The sequence below is a fragment of the Meriones unguiculatus genome, chromosome X, assembly GCF_030254825.1.
Source record: "Meriones unguiculatus strain TT.TT164.6M chromosome X, Bangor_MerUng_6.1, whole genome shotgun sequence".
NCBI classification, from domain to species: domain Eukaryota; kingdom Metazoa; phylum Chordata; class Mammalia; order Rodentia; family Muridae; genus Meriones; species Meriones unguiculatus.
In genome coordinates, this window is record NC_083369.1 from 136,788,953 (window position 1) to 136,799,517 (window position 10,565).

A 10,565-nucleotide genomic window follows, 5' to 3' on the forward strand; every position below is an offset into this window, starting at 1 on the left:
CAGCTGTAGATCTTTTTTTTTTTTTTTTTTTTTTTTGGAAATCTTATATCACAGTCCCTTCTCTTGGGCAAGCTTCACATTTTGTACATGAAAAGGGGAAGTGCTGTTTTATAGGCTAGGTTTCTAGAAAGCATCATTTCTAGAATCTGACAAAGATAGGCTGAGTGAGCAGGAGAGCGGTTTTTAGGACAGAAAATCTTTATTAAAGTCATTAATAATAATTTGTATTAAAGTCTTTAAGAGAGAAGGTCTTGAGTCATATTGACAGTATTAGCCATCACGAGCTGGGACTAAGGTTTTGTTTTCTTTTTCTTTCTTTGGTATCTGATGTAACATTTACATAGTTATGTAATATAAATATTACATTTAAGATTAAAGCAATCAAGAACACAGTGTGGCCAAAAGATGTAAAAGTAACAGAGGAGAGAAAGCAGTCATGCTAATCCAAATAATTCTGTGTATTCTTAGACTCTAACTAGATTGACTATGTGTTTTTCTATGCTTCTATAGGTATTTATATTTTATTAAATATTCCATTTGGAGACTGGAGAGATGACTCAGTGATTAAGAGTGCTTGCTGCCCTGCTAGATGTCCCAAGTTCAACTCATAGAATACACATCAGGCATTTCACTATTCCACATACACATAAAACAAAACACATACACACACACAAACCAACAAACTCACAAATCTTTCAAATCATACATACAAATCTCGCCCGAAATACTTGAAATAATTATAATTTATTTATATTATATAAATAATTATAATCTCTCTCTTTGCCTCCCTCCATTCTTCAGTCCCCCACCATGTGTGTTTGTATGATGTAGGTGTCGTATGTCTGAGGGTACACGTGCCTGTGTGTATATGAAGGTCAAAGAAGGACATCACTCTTTACTCCTTTGGGAAAAAGTCACTGAACCTTGTGCAGCCAATCCCCCTGTCCCCACCACCCTTCAGTGCTGTGGTTAGTGGCATGTACATGGCAACACTCAGCTTTTTCACTGTGGTTCTGGGATCTGAGCTCAGGTCCCTATGATTACAAATCAGGAGCTTATATCCACTGAGACATCTTTCCTGCTCTAATAATTACCCTTTAACTCTAACTTTTCTTTTGGCCATTTGACTCCTTCATTATAACCTCATGTGGAGTGATCAGTTCCAATTCTACAGAAGACCAGTCTTTAATATCTAAATGATCGTAACTCTGATTTGTGGCCCAATAATTTCATTCATCCTGTTATTTTGCTATTGTATCACATTCCAGTTTAAGGAAGTCAATGGATAGCACATTACGGAAGAAACTAGGTAAGTTATAAGGTATCACTTTGAAATTTTTGTCTAACAAAACCATCCTTTTCCACAAAGGAAATATTGTTAGTGACTATTATTAGGAGCTAGGTTTGTGAGTCATCAAAATTCCACATAATTTTATAGAAATAGCCAAATAGTGCTCCTCATATTACAGTCAGGAGATGGAATGGGACCCCAGTTGGAGTTGTTTTATATCTCCTATTTGTTCTCTGTAGAAAATAAGAGTATTATTGTTTTATGTGTAATTTTCTTTTATCCTTTTTATTTTCTTTTTAAACTTTTATTAATTACACTTCATTCACTTTGTATCCCCACATAAACTCCTCTTAATCCCACTTTCCCTCCCCCTTCTTCACGCATGCCCTTCCCCAAGTCCACTGATAGGGGAGGGCCTCTTCTCCTCCTTCTGATCTTAGTCTATCAGATCTCATCAGGAGTGGCTGCATTGTCATCTGTGGCCTGGTAAGGCTGCTCCCCCCTCAGGGGGAGGTGATCAAAGAGCAGGCCAATCAGATTATGTCAGAGGAAGTCCCTCTTCCCATTACTATGGAACCCACTTGGACACTAAACTGCTATGGGCTACATCTGTGCAGGGGTTCTAGGTTATCTCCATGCATGGTACTTGGTTGGAGTATGAGTCTCTGGGAAGAACCCTGTGTTCAAATTTTCTGGTTCTGTTGCTCTACTTGTGGAGTTCCTGTCCTCTTCAGATCTTACTATTTCCCACTTCTTTCATAAGTGCATGGATCTAATTCCATGCACTCTGCCCAACAGTTGGCCACAAGTCTCAGCACCTGCTTTGATAGTCTGCAGGGCAGAGCCTTTCAGACGCCCTCTGTGGCAGGTTCCTAACTTGTTTCCTGTTTTCTTCTTCTGATGTCCATCCACTTTGCCTTTCGGAATGGGGATTGAGCATTTTAGTCAGAGTCTTCCCTCTTGATTAGTTTCTTTAGATGTACAGATTTTAGTAGGTTTATCCTATGTTATATGTCTATATGAGTGAGTATATACCGTGTGTGTCTTTCTGCTTCTGGGACAGCTCACTCGGTGATCTTTTCCAGTTCTCACCATTTACCTGCAAATTTCATGATTTCCTTATTTTTCATTGCTGAGCAATATTCCATTGTGTAAATGTACCACAATTTCTGTATCCATTCTTCAGTTGAGGGGCATCTGGGTTGTTTCCAGCTTCTGGCTATTACAAATAAAGGTGCTACAAACATGGTTGAGCAAATGTCCTTATTGTGTACTTGAGCCTCTTTTGGATATATGCCTAGGAGTGGTATAGCTGGATCTTGAGGAAGCGCTATTCCTAGTTGTCTGAGAAAGCGCCAGATTGATTTCCAGAGTGGTTGTACAAGTTTATATTCCCACCAGCAGTGGAGGAGGGTTCCCCTTTCTCCACATCCTCTTTAGCATGTGTTGTCACTTGAGGTTTTGATCTTGGCCATTCTGATGGGTGTAAGGTGAAATCTCAGGGTCATTTTGATTTGCATTTCCCTGATGGCTAATGAGGTTGAGCATTTCTTTAAGTGTTTCTCTGCCATTCAATATTCCTCTATCGAGAATTCTCTGCTTAGCTCTGTTCCCCATTTTTTAATTAGATTACTCGATTTGTTGCTTTTCAGCTTCTTTAGTTCCTTATATATACTGGATATTAGCCCTCTGTCAGATAAAGGGTTGGTGAAGATTCTTTCCCAATCTGTAGGCATTCATTTTGTTTTGATGATGGTGTCCTTTGCTTTACAGAAGCTTTTCAGTTTCATGAGGTCCCATTTATTGATTGTTGCTCTTAGAGCCTGTGCTATTGGTGTCCTGTTCACAAAGTTGTCTCCTGTACCAATGAGTTCTAGGGTCTCCCCACTTTTTCTTCTAACTGATTTAATGTGTCTGGTTTTATGTTGAGGTCTTTGATTCACTTGGACTTTAGTTTTGTGCAGGGTGCTAAGCATGGATCTATTTGCATTTTTCTACATGTAGATATTCAGTTAGAGCAGCACCATTTGTTGAAGATGCTATCTTTTTTCCATTGTGTGGTTTTTGGCATCTTTGTCAAAGATCAGGTATCCATAAGTGTGTGGGTTTATTTCTGGGTCTTCTATTCAGTTCCATTGATCCACTATTCTGTTTCTGTGCCAGTACCATGAAGTTTTTATTACTGTTGCTCTATAGTACAGTTTAAGATCAGGGATGGAGATACCTCCAGAAGATCTTTTATTATAAAGGATTGTTTTAGTAGTTCTGGGTTTCTTGTTATTCCATATGAAGTTGAGAATTTTTCTTTCAAGTTCTGTAAAGAATTGTGTTGGTAATTTTATGGGAATTGCATTGAATCTGTAGACTGCTTTTGGTAAGATGGCCAGAAAATAAGAGTATTATATACTCATGTCAAAAATTCAAACTAACTTCCCTGTGGGATACAGTTGATTTATAAAAAATGGCTCTTGCAACATAATCTTTTAGATTGCAATTTATTTATTTATTTTTAAATTATTTTTACATTCCTATTTTTGATTGTGAATCATTTATATTCTTAAAATTATGCACAGCAATTTTACTGTCTTAAAATTCTTATTCTATCTTCTTTACTTTTGTGATATCTCTTTGGCTCTCGTAATTTCTAATATTGGTAAAAACATCATGAAGATTGCTGCCAAGGCGAATGAGTGCATTGTATTATTTTGATAAAAAAAAGTCAACTCCAATTTTTTGGTATCTCTAACTACAGTTGATAGAGCTCAAATTGTTCTAAATTGGTGAGAATTCTGAGTATTTTGTAGGGCTTTCCACAGCCTTTCAGGTCTGATGCTAGAGTGCACATCTGGAATTTAAGTCTATCAAGTTATTTGTACGAATTGTTGTGTGGTAGGTGTGGTTAGGTTTCCTATTGTGGAGTATCTAAGGGCATGTCCAGGAGAAATGGTCAACAGGAAAAGTTCTGCTAAGGCAGCAATCACATGGAATGTTAAGATATTGATAAGCATGTAAACAATTATAACAAAAACATGATTAATGAAAAGAGATAATAATATTAAATTCACTTATGGTTTTACTAAAAGCAAAACTGATGTTATTTCTCTGCTTTCAGGAAATGTAGCATGGTAATTTTCAAATATGCTTTTAAACATTTTAAAAGCAATATGTTTTAAAAGTAAAAGTTTGTAGAAATATTAAAGGAGTTTCAAGTTTAGTAACTTAGGGTTTTTGATTGTTGATGCAGCTTATCTTTGACATTTTAATTTTTTTATTTATCTCTCTCTTGTGTGTGTGTGTTTGTGTTTGTATGTCTGTGCATACTCATGTTTGTGCAGGTGCCCATGGAAGCCAGAAGAGGACATCAGATCCCTCAGAACTGGAGTTACAGTTATCCTCCTGGTGTGGTACCCAATTTTTCTGAAGTGCACATGGATGCTCAGAAAGATCTGTCACATGTTTGAGATGAAACTACAAATCTAAAAGTTCTTATGTTTTTGTAGGAGAGAACCTGCTGCGTGAGGGAAGATTGGTTGCCCAAGCTTAAGCTTGAATAAAGACCCTCTTGTAATTTGCAACAGACTCGACTCCTAGTGGTCTTTTGGGGTCTCTCGAATCGGGCAAACAATATAAAATCCTTTTTCATCTAAAAGTATTTCCTTTTACCTTTAACCTTCTTTTATATATATATATATATATATATATATATATATATATATATATATATAGTAACTTTTTCATACTTGACTCTTTTCTCAGTTTTCTTTTTACAAAATTATAAACTTAGGAAAAATATTATAAAAAAAACAACTATTATTTTAAAGAAGACTCAAGAAGCTATACTCAAGAAGCATAGAAAATATAGACATCATATCTTGTGGTTTGAATGAGAATGTCTCCCCATAGACTCAGGTGCATTTAGTACATTTATACATTTCATTTAGTCCCTGTTTGGTGGCACTGTTTGGGGAGGTCGTGGGAAGATTTAACCTTGTTAAAGAAAGTATGTTACTAAGTGTGGGCTTTTAGAGTTTATAGCCTTGCCTCCACTTCTGGTTTGCTTCCTGATTGCAGTTGAAGATGTGAGTTCTTAACTTCCTGCTTTGGTCTCCTGCTGCCATGCCTCTCCACCACTTAAGGACTCTACCTCTGGAACCTTAATCCTAAATACAATCTTTCCTTTATAATTTGCTTTTGGTCATGTGTTTTATCACATCAACAGTAAAGTAACTAATATGTATCTTAAATATGGAACAATAAGAAAAGGAAAAACATATTAACAATACTGGCTTAGATATTTCTATTTTAAATTTAAATTTCTTTGTTAGGTTTGTTTAAGTGCTATGAATGAAAGGATTTTGGACTAGGTTTCCATGAGCACTTACTCACCTGTTAGCCAATCTGATTCAAATCCCTGTGCTGGGACTTGGTCATGAAAACATACCACATAGTGGGTCTGTAAAGATAATGTAGAAAAGCATAGATACTGATAGAATAAGATGACATAACCTTCAGGTTAAAATGTAGTCAAAGACAAGGTAAAATAAATTTAATAACAAAATAAAATAAGATAAGATCACCTGCTTATTTGTTTTTGAGGTTGTAAGTCTTAAGTAAACCTCATTGCTGTTTGGATTCTAAAATAGTTTTATTTTGAATAATCTATTTTTGATTTTGTGTGTGGTTTTCTTTTAATTTACCAGAAAGAAAAAAATCCAGATTGATCATCTTGGGCATATACCCAAAGGATTTTAAAAGAGCACACTACTGAGATATTAACTTATTAGCACACTGTTCACAATAGCCAAGAAAGAATTAGAACCAGCCTAGAGTTTTGCCAATAGATGAATGGATATACAATATATGGTACATATGCACATACACAATGAAATCTTATTCAAATATAAAGATGATCATGATAGTTGCAGCAAATGAATAGCACTGAAATAATTATGTCAACTAAAATAAATCAGAATTTAAAATATTTCATGTTTTCTGTCATATGCAGAAATTAGATTTAAAATTGTAGCCAGGCATGGTGGTGCACGCCTTTAATCCCAGTGTTCAGGGAGGCAAGCAGAGTTCTGTGAGTTCAAAGCCAGCCTGGCCTACAAAGCAAGCCTGGGACAGCCAGGGCTGTTACAGAGAGAGACTCTGTCTCTAAAAACAAAAACAAACAAACAAACAAAAGTATGTGTGTGTGATGAACATAGAAACACAGAAAGGGGATTATGAAAGGGGAGTAAGAGATCTTATCTTAAATCATGAGATAAGAGTGTTATAGAGTACATGTGACATGAAAGCAGAAGTTGGAACTTAATTAGTATATTAGCTATTTTCTTTTGCTGTACTAAAATACCATGACCAAAAGCGACTGACAAAAGGAATAGCTTCTTTTGGCTTACTTCTCCAGAGGCTGAGTTCATAATGCCGAAGAAGGGGACCAGAGCAAGGAGCTGGGATATTACATCTCAGACATACACACAAAGTGGAGAAAGTGAGTAAGAAATGGGGTAACTCTATAGACCCTCAAAGTCTAACCCCAGTGATGTGCTTCCTCCATCAAAGCTTAGCACCCTAAAAGTACCATAATCTCGCCAATTGGGACTACCAACTGTGGTTCAGATTTTCAAATATCCAAGGCTTTGGAGGACATTTCTCATTTATACCATCTCAGAAGATAGTCAGCTTGAGGGGGTCAAGAAGCATGAATGACGAATAGGTGAATTAGAACAGAGTATAATGACATATGTACCTGGAAGTGCTTTGATGAAATCCAGTACTATTTATAAAAACTTCAAAAAATTAATTAAAAACAAGACTTCACGTACCAAATAGACCGAGTCACAAAATCTTTATATTACAGTCTCAAACAAGAATATCAAATCATAGACACAGGCTAGGAGACAGATGGAAATGACACATAGCAATGATGTGAAATCAACAATTATGAACACACACCAAAGGAACACATATCTATGTTACTTGAGAGAATAGTTTTAATGAATAAAAGAGAAAAATCTACATTTCTGGGACTTTGGATTTTTGTTTGTTTGTCTTGGTTTCTCAAGACAGAGCTTCTCTGTGTAGCCCTGGCTGTCCTAGAATTCATTTTGTAGACCAGGATGGCTTTAATTCACAGAGATCTGTCTGCGTCTGCCTCCAGAGTGCTGGGATTAAAGGTATGCACCAACACTGTTTGGCTCAGACATTGGTCTTAAGAGCTAACCACCAGAGAAGGAGACACCCTCTAAAAACAGTAAAAATCGTGTTTTTTCTTTTTTTCTACTTAAGCAGTCTTTAATAAAAGTTGTGTAAGAGAAGCTTCTATTGCCACATCCTCTCCATCGTTTTTTTTTTTTTTTTTTTTTTTTTTTTTTTTTTTCTTGTATTTGCCTTTCTCCTTTCCTACTTGTCAAGACTTGGATTTCCTTTCCAGGATCTTCTTTACAGTCTCTGTCCACCTTTAGCCTGGTGATAACCACCTTGCTGGGGTGGATGCCCACGTGGATGATTTTATCATTAGCCCTTTCTCACTGCACTCATTCAATATAGATGACTTATTTCTTCCTGTATATCTGGACCGCTTTGCCAATCTTCTGGCTTTTGTAGTGTCCTCGGACAACCTGAACTTCATCACCCTTTTGAATGGGAACTGATAGACATTATACTTCTGTCTCAGCTCTTTGGAAAGAGGGGAAGACATGATCTTCCTCTGAATGTGAGAAAGTGCATTGGAATGCTGTTTGTGGTTCTTGTTCCGGTCAGAAGTCACAAAGGGATAGAACTTCATTTTGGCGGCTGTGATGGCTTTAAAAAGAAAGAGCTAAAAAATCTTTTATTTTTTTTTAAAGGGCAATAAGGTAATTTGAAAATTCTTCAGGACATCCCAAAGGGTCTTTATATGACTTAAAATGTCCCATAATCAAAGTTTTTAGCTCAGTTTTTACTTAGGGAGTACAGATCTCTTTTCCCTCTAGGCTTTATTTTTTAAAAGAACTCACCAATCTTTTCTTATGACGCACAATTGTGTTCCACTTGAGATTACTAGAGATGACTAAAAAGAAAAAGAAAAAGAAAAGGTGAATAAGAAGGAGGAAGAGGCAAGGGTAGCTGATAATAAAAGGTTGAAAAAAAAGATGATTCAGATCTGACACAATCTCTAATTTTTAAATATTTGTTTGATTTAAAATATCTCGAAATATTTTTTTGTGTATCAAAAAAAACCTCTCTTAGTTTCTTTTGCTTTTTTTCCCCCCGAGACAGGCTCTTATTATGTAGCCTTGCCTATTCTGAAACTCACTAGGCTGGCCTCAAGCTCACAGAGATACACTTGTGGTGCCTCTCCAGTGCTGGAATTAAAGGCATATGCCACCACACCCAGCAAATAAACCAGCAATTGTATTATTTTTCACTTAAATATTTTAAAGTATAATTAAAGTGGGCTGCTCATTCATCATATTTATTTTAAAAATCATTATTTTAATTATGCATGTGGGGGGGGCGGTCAGGTCGTGGGTATGTGGACACGAGTCCAGAGGTCTGAAGAAAGCATCAGGATCCCCTGGAGCTGGAATGACAGGTAGTTAGGAGTCTCCTGACATGGGCAACTGAGAAGTGAACTTGGCTCCTCTGGAAGAACAGCATGCACTAACTGCTAAGCTATCTTTCCAGTCTCCCATTTGCCATTTTTAGTTTTATTGTCATGACCTCTCTGGTGTACAAAATCAAGCAAAGATAATTTGAGAATATTAAGCATTTCTCATTTTTAAAATAATACTGCATTCTGTGCATTCTGTTAGTCATGGTCAGACCATTTAAAAAAAAAAAAAACAAACCTCTATTTTGGTTAAACAATGCCAATTCCAAAGTGACTTATTTTTCTAGATTTGTGCCCTATCAACCCTCAGTAAATGGCTGGCCATGAGAAACGTTTCTTGATAGCCTGACATTTTTTTTTTCCAGTTAGGAGATTTAAAAAATAATAGTTAATTAATTATATTTTTATACCCAGACTGTGGTTTCCCCTCTCTCTTCTCCTTCTAGTCCCTGCCTATCTCCCCTCTTCCCCAACGGCATCCACTCCTTCTCCACTTCTCTTCAGAAAATGGCAGACATCCCATGGATATCAGTCAGCCATGGCATATCAGGTTGAAGTAAGACTAGGCACCACCTCTCCTATTAAGCCTGGAGAAGACAACCCAGTAGGGGGAAAGAGAGACCCAAAGGCAGGCAACTGTCAGAGACAGTTCCTGCTCTCTCCTTTGGCAGTCCCAGAAGATCAAGCTACACAACCACAACATATATGCAGAGGGCTTAGGTCAAACCCATGCAGGCTCCCTGGTTGGGAGTTCAGTCTCTGTGGGCCCCTGTGAGTCCAGGTTAGCTGAGTCTGTTGGTTTCTTGGGTTATCCTTGACTTCTATTAGCCTGACAGTTTTTAACCTACCACATATCCTCTTTCACTAGCTACTCCTAGAATGTTGGAGTATGGACTCAAAAGAAAAATTTTTAGTCTCCATTTGCTTCCCTTTTTCACCATATAAGTGTTCCAACTTGGATGGAAATGATTAACTCTGGATTTTATGCTAGAGACCCCCTTGGCTGATGAATAAAGCCTGTGGTATTCCAGAGTCACTTGTTCCTTTGTCTATCTTCTTTGCCAATCATACATATGGTATTACTATGATTATCAAACACACAACCAGTTGGAATATCCAATGGTGTTTTTTTTTCCTCTGAATATTTCCTTCTTCCTTGAATTTCTGTTTCCATTTCTAAATTTTTTTTCTCTCTGTTTTTTTTTTTATTTCAAGAATCCATGGTATGTGTGTTTCAGATCATAGTTGTGTATGCCTCATGGTCCCTCAGTGTTCACCCCAGAGTCAGTTCTTCCCATCTCATCTCAGATTTATACTTCACTTTGACTGGTCCATGAGGGGATCAGTCATTCACTCTTTGAGGTATCTTCCCAGCTGAGCATCTCGGGAATGATGTATGTTGTTTGGGATTTCCTCAGAGGCCACTTCACATCCTGGGGAGTTCCCCTGACACCTCTTCTCCTGTTGGGCTGGGGGGGGGGAACATTCACTTGTTATCTTTGACATCTTTATGATCGAGGCCTCATAAAGTTTCTAAACTAAAAGGGCAAGGTTGCAGTGAACAAGACAAGAGTCAGAAACCTGGCACAGTTAGACACTTGAGGAGCAGCAGGACAGAAAGGTCAAATACTAGCAAAAACTGCTTTCAAACGAGCAAATACCTCACATGAATATGGA

The 10,565-nt window shown here is 37.1% G+C and overlaps 1 long non-coding RNA gene and 1 pseudogene across 1 annotated transcript in view; one reads left to right on the top strand and one right to left on the bottom strand.

Annotated features, from left to right (window-relative positions):
• Positions 1-4,843, top strand: part of LOC132650102 (uncharacterized) — a 151,529-nt gene extending 146,686 nt beyond the window's left edge. Inside the window, exon 5 of the long non-coding RNA XR_009588469.1 lies at positions 4,627-4,843. This is a non-coding gene — a long non-coding RNA (uncharacterized LOC132650102). The remainder of the gene's footprint in view (positions 1-4,626) is intronic.
• Positions 4,844-7,652: 2,809 nt separating this feature from the next.
• On the bottom strand, positions 7,653-8,081 carry LOC110543830 (large ribosomal subunit protein uL24-like; annotated as a pseudogene).
• Positions 8,082-10,565: the final 2,484 nt, after the last annotated feature.